Below are 12302 nucleotides of genomic sequence, written 5' to 3' on the forward strand. Positions count from 1 at the left end.
GGGGAGCACCTCAGAGCAGCTTTCCTCTTGCTACAAGCAGGTCACTGAGAAGATAGAGCCAGGCTCTCCACATACATGGTGGCATGAGTGACAATAAGCATAAGCTGAATTGAGTTCAGATGGGAGAAGAAAGGAATCCTTTTACCCCATGAGGACAGTGCAGCAGTCTCAGGTTGCCCCAAGATGTTGTGCAGTCTCCATCCCTTGAATATTTTGAACTACAACTAATTAAAGCCCTAAGCAACAAGGTTTGACCCTGCGTTGAGCAAGAGGTTGGACTAGGGAGCTCCTGAGGTCCCTCCCAAGATTAATTTTCCTGTGATTCTATGCTTGTGTTAAACACAAAGCAAAGAAAATAGATAAAAACATAGATTTAAGCTGCAGGTAAGAATATAGAATATGAACAATGTCTTGATTTAATTTCAGTCTCCTGCAGTTTTTCATGCAGTCTTGAGAAATAAAACGTTTTATGTAATTTAACGTAAGTAGTTCCTCACTCAAGAGAAACACATTCATATCCACTTAAATTGCAAACAGCATGGAATTTCAGGCTACTCAGACTAGACCTCAGAGTCTCAGGATTCAACTGAAAACTCAGCAGACAGAGCAATATCAATTAAGGGTGCATTCTGCAACATGGTATTGGTGAGATCCCCAGCAACAACAAAGTCACTTCATTTCCTTCCAGTATAAACTCGACCAGCTAAAGAAATCGGGTTTTTGTAGCATGGAACCTGCATGTGGATGCTGTTATATTGATCTAGAAATATTAACACAGCTTTTGCTGACTCTGGGAAACTGTTGCCTGCTAAACCAGAGTTTGACTGTTCTAACTCCACCTTTGGCAGATTTTACCAATACAGTTATCTTTATGCAGTACAAGAACAAACTTAAGCCAGCGCTTACAACAAACATTCATAGCTAGTCTTGCAAACAAATCATAATACAATGTGCACTAGTTGTAGCCACTTTAAAGGGAAAGAACCTCTTCCAGATGAAGAGGTTATGAACTGAGCAGCTGGAATCCTAGTTGACATCCTGTTGACAAACCTTGCTTTACACACTAACATAAACAGAGAGCAAACCCAGATCGAGCTATCATTTTGTCTTCTGCCCCCGGTTCCAGAGCATCCCATTCTGAAAGCGGAGGACTTTCAATTTACTATTTGGAATGGACTGCAGCAGGAACCACACGTAGAGAAAAGAGTACTTACCTTAGCTGGTGTTGATAATATTGGATATTATATTAGAACAAATGGTCAGAATTCAGGTGTCTTCACCAAGTGTATTCAAGCCAGACTTAGTTTTCCAAGCTTCTAAGAGGATTGGAGGGCATCTGGAAGAGTAATAATAAATTAAAAAGAAAAAGGGAAGGACATAGGCAAACATGAACTTCTACGTAGTTTGAAAGGTAGATGTTTCCTACGATGTGTATAAAGATTATAATCAATTCCTATATTATTGCTGAGCTAAATTTAAGATTCATGCTTCATAAGATATCAGACTTGGATATTCTGAAACTAATCTCTGATTATTGAAACACTATCACAGACTAGCAGCACAGAATAATTGTATTACAATATCCACCCAAATTCTCTGATGAAACCGAGTATACGAATTATTAAAAAAGATAGCTTTTTCTTTTTTACTTTCTTTTTTAAAGAGAGAAGCCAAGACATTGATGATTATTTATTATTTACTCACAATGGAGCAATGAAGAAAATTCAGAATATTTATCCTACAGACATGTAACACACCCCTTTGTGCTTTTGCAGGTCCAGGACTTGTTGTAGACAATGGGGAGATTCAAAATTTAATTTGGGGTGAAGTCCCAACTGTTAAAAAAAAAAAAATTTAAAAAAAAAATCCTGAAATTCTCTCGTTTTCCAACTTCAGAGAATCTGTTGACAAACTTCCAACCCTCTCTTGCACCTGCACCCCTCCAAAGCTATCCCAAGCCAGGACCGCAAAGAAGCACCTACCTACAACGCTTCCCTGCCTGCTGCCTTCCCAGCCCCATCCGCACCCCCACAAGTTTTCTGACTGAGAATTACTTTGTCTGCATTTTCCTAAATCTAGTCTTATTGGCAGAGAAGTGTGTTTAACATTAATCCCCATGAAACAAAACCAGCTGCCATGTGAAGAATTAAAAATCACCATCTAGTATACAGGAAGTCCAGGGAGCTGTAAATCCAGAATATATAATAAATCTACTGATTTATTATTATCTATGCTTATTCATACTTATAATGAGGGAGCAGTATTTTCCCTGCTTCATCTGTGTGGTATTTTAGATGTCCAACTCTCACCGCCGCTTGGGCAAAACAAAACAGTTCATAATAATCTCGGATCTTATTATGTTACAGGAATGCTGCATTACACAAACACCGTAAACATCTCTGGAGCTGGAATACTAGTCTTCCTTTCCTAACACAGTACTTCAACCACAAAACTACAGGGTCAGGATCAGGTCTGTGGTCGCAATTTCTAACCCAATGAGTTGCTAATCATGCTTTGCATAGTTTCAGTAGCAGGAGGTAAGAATGAAAGGCCCGAGGAAGAATCACTGGTTTGGCAGCACATGCATCTCCTGGGAGATGTGGATATGGATCCCCTAAGCAGTGGTAAGAACAGAAACTTAATGCCCTTTGCACGTATATTGATGGAAACACTACAGTATTGCTTAACACTGTTGAAAGAATATAGAGTTCTCTTTCTGCGATTCTTTAAGTGAGAAAAAGACAAGAGATGGTTCTGGTGTAGGAGTGAGAAAAGTGCATCTGTGTGCACCTGGCTTAAAATCTCAGTGACACTTCTGGCAGATAGTTATCCACGTGTCAGCTACCAAGTCCCTTAAGCCAACCGAAGACTGACGAGGTCACATCTCACGGTCCATCTCGCCCCAGCTACGTGTTTTTACCCCCAGTGTTTGTTCTGGCACTCACAGGAGTGGGCAGAGAGCCAGTCTGGAGCAACCGCCTGGCTGAGCATTTAGTGTTTGCAGGTCAATCTTTGAGGCACGCCAGCTCCCTGAAGCCCAGCTGCACAACTCGTGGTACAAGAATAAGGGAAGAGCAGCACCAACCTGAGCTGCTAAAGGTGCCGGGAACTGCACTGTCCCCGGCCACTCTAACCCAACAAATTCTATGAGCTGGCACCAGCTTCCACGTTCATTCAGCCACTGTGAGGAACTCAGGGGAGCTATAATTCTCTTCTGTTCAGGGCCAGTTTCAGAGGAGGCTCTGCATTATGGCTCACAAAAACACTCTACCAAATGATGGTGAAGACCTTGCAACAAATTACTTCTTCCGCGTAACAACTGATAGGATGAGAGGAAATGGCCTCAAGTCGTGCCAGGGGGGTATAGATTTGATATCAGTAAAAAAGTTCTTCACCGAAAGAGAGGTGAAGTATAAGAACAGGCTGCCGAGGGAAGCGGTGGGGTCCCCACCCCGGAGGTGTTCAAAAGACATGTAGAAGTGGCACTTTGGGACATGGTTTAGTAGACTCAGTGGTGTTGGGCTGTCAATTGCACTGGATGGTCCTAGAGGTCTTTTCCAACCTAAACGATTCTATCGCTCCCGTGGCTCTCATCCCATCTCCACCGTATGAGGAAGGCAGACGTAGAGCCGGCATGGTGGATTGGAGGGGGCTGCTACAAGATCATGGTGCCACTACTAAAGTCACCTTTGCACACAGAATCACGGAATCATGGAATAGTTTGGGTTGGAAGGGACCTTAGAGATCATCCAGTTCCACCCCCCCTGCCATGGGGAGGGACATCCCACCGGCTCAGGCTGCCCAAGGCCCATCCAACCTGGCCTGGAACACCTCCAGGGATGGGGCAGCCACAGCTTCCCTGGGCAACCTGGGCCAGGGCCTCACCACCCTCACGGTGAAGAAATTCTTCCTAATTTCCAGTCTAAATCTGCCCCTCTCCAGTTTGTACCCACACGCGGGTCTCTCTCTGGTAATTCTCCACCGTAAGCGACACCATAAATAAAACAAGTTGATGGCACAACGCTCGTTTCGACCGTCTTCTTTCCTACACAGAAATCTGTATCGCTCCAAGAGAAGCCCAATCAGCTCTTCCCGTGGCTCTCCCTTCACTCAGCCCCACCTGTGGGGAGGACCCCGCCCCGTTCCACCTGCTCCATCCCCCCCCTCCCCCCCCCCGCCGGCGGCGCAGCCACCGCCTCCCCCTGAGCCACCCCCGCTGCAGTGCCCGCCGCCCGCCGCTGGGCGGCGCTGCCGCGAAGGCGCCGTTGCGCGCCGGGGGCAGGCGGCGGCGCCCCCCGACGGGCGCGTTCCCACGGCGCAGCGGGAGCCCCGCGGCGAGCGGGGCCGCGGGAGGGGGAGGAGGAAGAAGAGGTGACGGAGAAGGAGGAGGAGGAGGAGGAGGAGGAGGAGGAGAAGGAGGGTGATCGCCCCGCGGCCGGCGCGGCCAGGGCAGTGCTGCGGGGCGGCGGGGAGGGGCCGAGCGCCCCGCCCCCGCGGGTGGCTGCGGGCTCAGCCCCGCGCCCGGCCGCCCTCGCTCGCCGCCCTCAGTCGCCGCCCGCAGGGAGCGCGGAGAGAGCGCGATGCCCGGCGGTGCCGCCGCGGCGGGCGCGCGCTGAGCCGCTCCCATGGTGCGCGCCGGGGGGGCCGCGCCCGCCGCCCGCAACTTGGGCGAAGTTTGGGAGCGACTCGGTGAGTACCGGGCGGCGGCGCCGCGTCCCCGCGCCCTGCCGTGGGGGGGAGAAAAGTTGGAGGCGGGGGTGAAAACGTGGCCCCGAGGGGTGGAACGATGCCGCTGGGAGAAGCCTCGCTTTCTGCGCCGATGGAAAAAGCAGAGCGGGAGCTGCCAGCGCCTCGGCTGCCCTGCCGGAACGGACCCGCTCGGAGCGCCTCTTGTGTGTGGTTTGTTCCAGTTTATACAACCCCCCTCTCCTTTTTTTCTTCTTCTTTTTCTTTTTCTTCTTCTTCTTTTTCTTTATCTTCTTTATCTTCTTTTTCTTTTTCTTTTTCTTCTTTTTCTTTTGTCTTTTTTCTTCTCTCTTTTTTCTTTTTTTCTTTTTTCTTTTTTCCTTTTTCTTTTTTCCTTTTTCTTTTTTTCTTCTTTTTTCCTCTTTTCTTTTTTTTTCTCCTTTTTTCCTCTTTTTTGCTTTTTCTTCTTTCTTTTTTTTTTAATAACTTTTCATGCTATCTGTAATTGCATTTCGCGGCGTGCGGTCCTGCTGTGCGGGGAGAAAAAAAAAAACAAACCTAAACGATATTTAAAAAAAAAAACCAAACACCAAAACCAAAGCAAACGCCGCACAGACAGAAGCGTGCGGGGCATTGGGTGGTTTCTCCCGGCGGGGTTTGTTGCAGACTCTCCCTGGGCTGAGGTCAAGTGTGCGGAGCGCGTTCGTGACTCCGCTGCCCGTCTCGTTCGAATCTGGTGTGTAACGATCTAATCCTTCACTTTCCTCCTTGTAGCAGCTACAAAATACCCACACCTGGTCATCTTTCCGCTCCTGTCTCAAGCAGGAATGAGAATGAAGCGATTAAAAACTAGCCCGCTGCTTGATTTGGGTCCAATTTCATAAAAATCTTTAAGTGAGTGTTTACTGATAGGAAAAACTGGAGTTATTTACCAGTTATTTAAGCTTAACTTAAATCTGAAAGACTCTTAGCTGTGGAATAGACTCGGTTGCTCATCGGTGATGAAAATGTAGTTGGGAATAGAATTAACATAAAGGAGATTTGGTAAGACTTATTTAAATAGGTCATCTATTTAAAAAATGCTATTTTAAATATTGAGATTAGACTGGGTTGCAATTGAGATGTTTTGTGGCTCAGAGCGATAAATGTAAGTATTGCTAGAAGTTCTTCAGACAGCTTGAAGTGTTTAAATAGGAATGTGGTGTCTTTCATCTCCACCACATCTCAGCCTTGCATTACAAGAATTGCTACTTGCCGTGTTAATTCAGGGCGTTCGCATGCTTTAATTATTATAAAGGATTGACGGGCAAGACAGCCTGCAGTGCTTCTGAGGGGTAATTTCTCAACTTGCCAAGAAACGGTAGTGTTAACTTTATTAAATGTATGAAAGTAACTTACTCTAACGTATAGAGGACTCATCGATAACCTCCATATACAATGGACTCAGATTCTCCAGGTGTGGCTGAGTGTTGTTTTCATTGCTGTGGGCAGTTTCATTGTCTCCTGGTGTCAGTGTATCTGCACAGCACAGGGCAGCACCATATGGAAGTACATCAACTTGGGGGCTCTCTGGAGCTGCTCCCGACGAGCGCTTGGGAGTCTGTGTGTGATGGGTGTGTTGGGGAGGTGGACGGAGCTCGATTCTGTACACTTTTACCTACTGAAGTAGCGACTGCTACTGTATGTGACCCTTTGTGCCCGTTTCCAGTAGGGAAAGCTCAAATAAATCTTTCATGGCAATCCCCCTGTTTCTGGGCTGGTGCCTTTCTTTTCCATTACAGTATATATTGGCCCTTTTAGGATATAACTGACAGGGTCTCTTTCCCTTGAGTGTGTGTACATTTCTGTTAATGTGTCTATAAAGCAGAGGCAGGCCTGGCTCCTATCAAATGACACTTCCTTTTGCTGCAGAAATTGTTTGCTAGAAAAGCTAGTATTTATATTCCACTACTAATGGGAGCACTGACCTAAAGAAATATAACATTGTATATCTTCTTTGAAATACTGGATTTCCATTACAAAATAAAAGCTGTGGATTTTTTTTTGTCATTAAGAAGGCAGTGTAGACAGAGATGCTCAGATTTTATTTTTTCGGTCTGATTTAAAAAAATAAATGTTTTATAAGAGGCAGCAGCACTTGCATTTAGCCCAGTTGAAGTTTTTGCAGTCAAGGTAGGTGTCAAAACATTCTCAAAGCATTGCAAATAAATAGAAATCATGGAAATAACAAGAAGAGGGCATAAAGTTGGTGGGCAAAGGAAGGGCAACGGTGCCATCAGTGCAAATATGAGTCTGTTCAGTCCAAATCAAAGTCCCTAAATGATGAGTTTGCTGGAGGGCTGGGGTCCTTTTAACTAAAAGGATCATCCTTATTTTGTTGCTGAACGTTTATCTGATGAAAAGATGACTCTTTGGCCCAGTGGAGTTGGGACGGTAATTCTGGGAAGAGGGCAACGTGGGGAAAACAGGCAGAGAGGCAGCAGGGCTGCCGCTGCAGTGTGGCGAAGGCGAAAGGTTGACACAAGATACTTGCTTGGCAGGGGCAGATTTATGTCAGAACTTGAAGGAACACTTTGTGCTCAGATTGTTTTATCACAAGGGAAATCTTTCTTTATTGTATATAAATCCCAATTTAAATTCTTTGTATGAGGTGGGTGTTTATTTACACATTGTTTTAATTCATGAGAGATGTAACATACACCCTCTTACCAAAGAGCTGGTTGTCAATGTATGAGAAACAGTTTTTTCCCAGTAAATTGTAAAGGCTGTTCCCCGAAAATGTGTCAGTATCACATTTTCTGCAGGCTATGAAAAGAAAAAGCATTTAAGCGCAACATTTTACTGACCTTTAGAAAGCATGTATTCTGTTGAAAAAAAAAATCATCACCAGAAACTTTATTTTTTTATTAAGTCAATATAAACTTCAGAATATAATATATAATATATAATATATAATATATAATATATAATATATAATATGTAATATGTAATATGTAATATGTAATATGTAATATATAATATGTAATATATAATACTGCTTCACAGTAGCAGGGTGGTTTGCAGTAGGATGAGACTTAATGTCTTACCTGAACAAGATGATGTTCCCTACTGTTTGCTTGAGCATTTCAGAAGTACAGTGTTGTGAGGAGGTAAAGGGCAATTAAAATTACTCTTACTAAAGGAATTAATAGTGGAAAATACCCTTGTCCAGTCTTCTGCTTCAAGCAGTGATGGTCACACATGCATGAGATACTTGTATTAAATCTGTGGATGCACACGCACAGACACTTGGTTCAGAGTAACCTTTCAGGTGTAAGGTTGTCCCACTTCATTTACTATCCGTGTAATCAGTAGCTGAAGAATTATAATAGTAATCAATCATATATTAGCTTTAAAATTCTGTCACCCTGTTCATACTTACGTTAAATGCATTTGTTAGTGCTTCGACTTTGCAAAGCATCCACTGGCTGTGATGCTCACATCCGTATCTTCTAAATCACGCTCAGTTTTATAACTTTGAGTTAAGATACTCCTTTTTGTCATGATAGAGTTTGCAGCATAGCCTTTTGCCTTGCTGCATGCTCAAACGAGCAGTTATGTTTTGCATAAGAGGTCTACTGTATGGGATTGTGGTCATATGGGAAAACGTCTTATCGGGCTGTGTGGAGGGCACTGGAGTTGTGATAAAGACAACAGACTGCTCGGGGAATGCTGACGGAAGGATATGGAACCCTGGCAAATTTGGCAGAAAACACGAACCTGTCTGCATTAAGAGAATTCTATTCTGGTGTGGAAGGAGTTATGCTTTCCCATCTCTTCTTTCCTGTAGCCGTTTAGAGCCACATAGCATTAGAGTATTGTAGTGCTAGGTCTGCGAAGCCTGTGCATCAGGCACAAGTTACTGCCTAGAAAGGGTGCATAATGTGGGAAACTGAACCCAAAATGTGCAGAGAAGATCCTTCACTGGCTTTACACTCAATAAGATGGAAGATTTCTGTCTCTGATCTCTTAATAAGCTTACTGTTCATAATCCTACAGCAAAAATGATAAATGAAGTCATAAATATGAATTACCAGTTGCATTTGCATATCATTTAAACACTGGACAATAACAGGGGTGGAGAGAACTAACACTTCCGAATTTAAAAGCTGCTTAGTGTCATAAATTCATTACAGTCATAAAATGGAGCTTAGGAGTAGTCAGTCCAAACATAGAGTACTATTTCGGATGCTCTACGGATTAATTTTGTACAGTACAGGTTTGTCAACAGCCAATGCGCAACAGCTGTGAGGGGTAGTTGCAAAAAGTTAGGCTCTTAATAATTACTGTCATGCTAGAGTCGTAGAATAGCACTGTAGAATTGTTTAGGTTGGAAAAAAACCCTTAATATCCTTAAGTCCAACCCATACCTAACACTGCTAGGTCCACTACTACACCATGTCTCTAAGCGCCCCATCTACACAACAGAAATACCTTCTGGGATGAAGGCTCCACCACTTCCCCAGGGAACATATTCTGGTGCTTGACAACCCTTTTGGTGGATAAATATTTCGTAATATCCAGTGTAAATGTTGCATCATTCAAGCACTTAAATTGAGTTTGAAGTTTTGCTGCCTCGGGAGAAAATGAGATTGGTAAAACTGGGCTTATCAGTAGGAGAAAATTCAAATCCTGATGTATTATCAGGAGCTATTCCAGCGCTGTGCTCACTGGCTACGGGCTCACACCCCAGGCTGCTGTGGCACTGCTGTCATGGGCAGCCTGATAAAGTCGCTCACTACTCCGTTTTTTGCCGTAGTGCTGATTCAGGTCTGGCCAATCTATGATGTGGGGAGTACAGAAGTATTTTTGCCTGTTATTCTCCAGGCAGAGATATCCGAAGGCTGTTTTGTTCGTGTCTCCATATTCTGCTAGATGGCTAGGATGTGTTGATGGTATTCTGTAGGTAGAACCCATACCTGTGCTAGTTCAACAGATGTCTGTGTGCCTGTCCAGTACATAAGAGGTTTGGGTTTTAATCTGTGTGTGGTTCATCTGTACCACCTTATTGATACGGCCAAACATCTCCTTTTATGTCTTTTTGGAGTCTGAAGATGGAGTAACAATACTCTGAACATTAAGGAGAGTCTGTATGCAAGGAGAAACAGACTGAAAGGACCAACCAAGTATATTTCACCTGTCTTGGTTAAATGAGTACATCAGTTTTTACTTCATGAACTGCGTGCCATGTGCCCAGCTGCTCTCAGATGTTCAGCCAGGAGCCTGATTTCTGCTGTATTCCGTGTTTTTTTTCCTTTTTTTTGCCTGCCTTTTCCACACACACGTAGGAATTTATATCAGTGTTACCTTGAGAATGAAATGGTGCAGTGGGCTCTCCTTTATTACACGACTGCAAATATTGTTTGATTTTGGTACTGCGTGCTTATTAAATTGTGTTTGCTGAAGAACCATGTTATAAACATGCTTTATAATTGTTTAGAGCAATGCCTTGCGTACTGTTTTCATCCAAAAAATTATTTGGTGTTTTGACTGTTCATGAGATTGCTGGTGCGTTTACGGGATGCTGTAAACAGTGAGCGAAAAGAAAGCAGGTTTCTTCTAGATGGTGGTTTTTGTCTCTTGCTTCTCATGAGTTGAAGAGGACTGTTTGTGATTATACTTGGGACCAAGCTTTATCTGCTCTTCCTAGAGTAACGAAGATCAAGAGTGAGAATAGAGAAGAGAAAAGCCATTAGAAGCAACGAGCAGCTGTATCTTTGATTACTTTTTCTGGCTGAGCCTAGTAAGGCATGTCCAGGGAATGCTATGGAACTTTTACCTACAAAGATATCCCGAAGAAAACCATTGCTTTAGTAATGACTGTGACCGTTTACATTCAGGTACAGAGCAGTTCTAAGGACTAAGTCAGATGTTAAGTAAACAGGGCAGAACACAGCCCTGTCGGGACCTGCGAGCCCATCTGTCCTTCACAGCGTGCACAGATCAAACCCAGTGACCTTGTGGTTATGCCGGGGCTCTGGTCTTTCTGGTTGAGTCCTGGCTTTTGAAAGTAGGGTATGTACCAGGGCTGTGCTTGCTGCAGTGAGTCGAGGCCCCAGAAGGAATGATTTTTCAGGGTGCAACGGGAAATCCTGCTCTTTTTTCTTGAATCCATTTGCAGATTTGGTCTCACCCACACACATGACTGAAACATACACAGCTAAAACTCTTTAAGACTTGACTTCTGCGCGTGGCAAACAGTGCCAGCCTGCTGTGTGGATGAACTGTTCTTTCTCATGGCTGCAACATTACTGCAGTAGGATCACAGAGAGCACGTGAGACGGCACTTTACACTTTTTTAGCTGTGATTTCTGACCTTCAGAGAGCAGCAGTGAGTCTCTGGGTCTGCTGGTGCTGGATGGTGATAACAAACACTGCACATGAGAGACGCTTGTTATGTGATACGGTTACTGCAAGCGTGTACGCCAGCCAGTTCTGCTGGTGCGGGACAACGTGTTCGGCATGGAGGGACTGCAGCACAGGACAGGGAGAAATGGCCCCTCCACCTGCCTGCGAGGAAGGCTATTTTTGTGGAACTGTGTGATCAGCTCTGGTATCTTCCAGCACTAAGGTACACTTAATGAGGGTGGCCATATCAATTCAGAAACCATTTCAGAAAAAGCAGTCACTCTTGCAAAGCAGTGCCTCATTACTGCTGCTTCTTACTTAAATATTTTTCTTGAATAGCTAATTTCCTTGAAATAATAGCTAGGTTTGGGAGAATTAATTTATTTGATGGTACTGGGTCTAGACGCACTTTTTTTTTCAGTAGCATGCAATTTATCCACCAGAAGGCACCCACAAGTGTGTTATCTACAGTGGATGCTGCTTGTTTTTTCTGAAGGCTTTTGCTGACCAACAGCAGTGACATTAAGGAAGGATGGTGTGAGGCGCCTGCCTAACTTGCAGTGGAGCTGCTGCAGATTGTGGAACCTGGATCCGATGTACAACGAAAATAAGCAATACATCGTGCCCTTTTATCTTTGATCCAGCTTGTGGTATGGATGAATGCATTTAATGCCGTGATGGAAAAAGTAATGCTGTTGCACGCATGCATTTTCCGTAGCTTGTTCTATTGCTTTTCTCCAATTATAAAAAAAAGTTAGTGTTTTATTACATTAACCAAAAGTGTTGTGAAAATCACTGCAGGTATCTTTTCGTCTCCTGTTCTGCTGCTGCAGCATGAGGGCTTTCTATGTAAGAGTACAAGGAAGCTTTATAGATCAGTGGGAATAAAAAGTCCATCCATCACAAAGAAAGAACGTAGATTTAGGAAGACTCTTCCTGACTTACTGTTCATATTGACATTGAACAATATAATAGAAATCTTTGTACAGAAGCTTGTGTAATCATACTCCTGTTTTGTATGCTGAGGTATGAATTTCAGATATAATCCATCTTTTAAAGTATTTTGGCTTATCATTTGAACGTTATTTCAAGCCTAAGGAACCCAAGAGCCTGATTAACTACAGGAGAAGTTGGAGAAGAGGGAAGTTTTCCACAGTGGGTGAATATGTTCTACAGGTGTTTCAGTTTGCAGAAACCATGCAGAAAATCAGAGGAGGTTTTATGGTGTG

At 43.9% G+C, this 12302-nt stretch overlaps 1 protein-coding gene across 4 annotated transcripts in view; it reads left to right on the forward strand.

Moving 5' to 3' along the window:
- The first annotated feature begins 4450 nt into the window (after nt 1-4450).
- The window catches only part of GHR (growth hormone receptor), a 128359-nt gene continuing 120507 nt past the window's right edge, over nt 4451-12302 (forward strand). Inside the window, exon 1 of one of the 4 annotated variants that reach the window (XM_054053729.1) lies at nt 4451-4689. The gene's annotated coding sequence lies outside the window, so the exon portion shown is untranslated. Of the gene's footprint in view, nt 4690-4772; nt 4893-11703; nt 11724-12302 lie in introns of those variants that run through there. The other 3 variants (XM_054053724.1, XM_054053727.1, XM_054053728.1) reach the window with 3 other exon arrangements.

The sequence above is a fragment of the Cuculus canorus genome, chromosome Z (genome assembly GCF_017976375.1).
Source record: "Cuculus canorus isolate bCucCan1 chromosome Z, bCucCan1.pri, whole genome shotgun sequence".
NCBI lineage: Eukaryota > Metazoa > Chordata > Aves > Cuculiformes > Cuculidae > Cuculus > Cuculus canorus.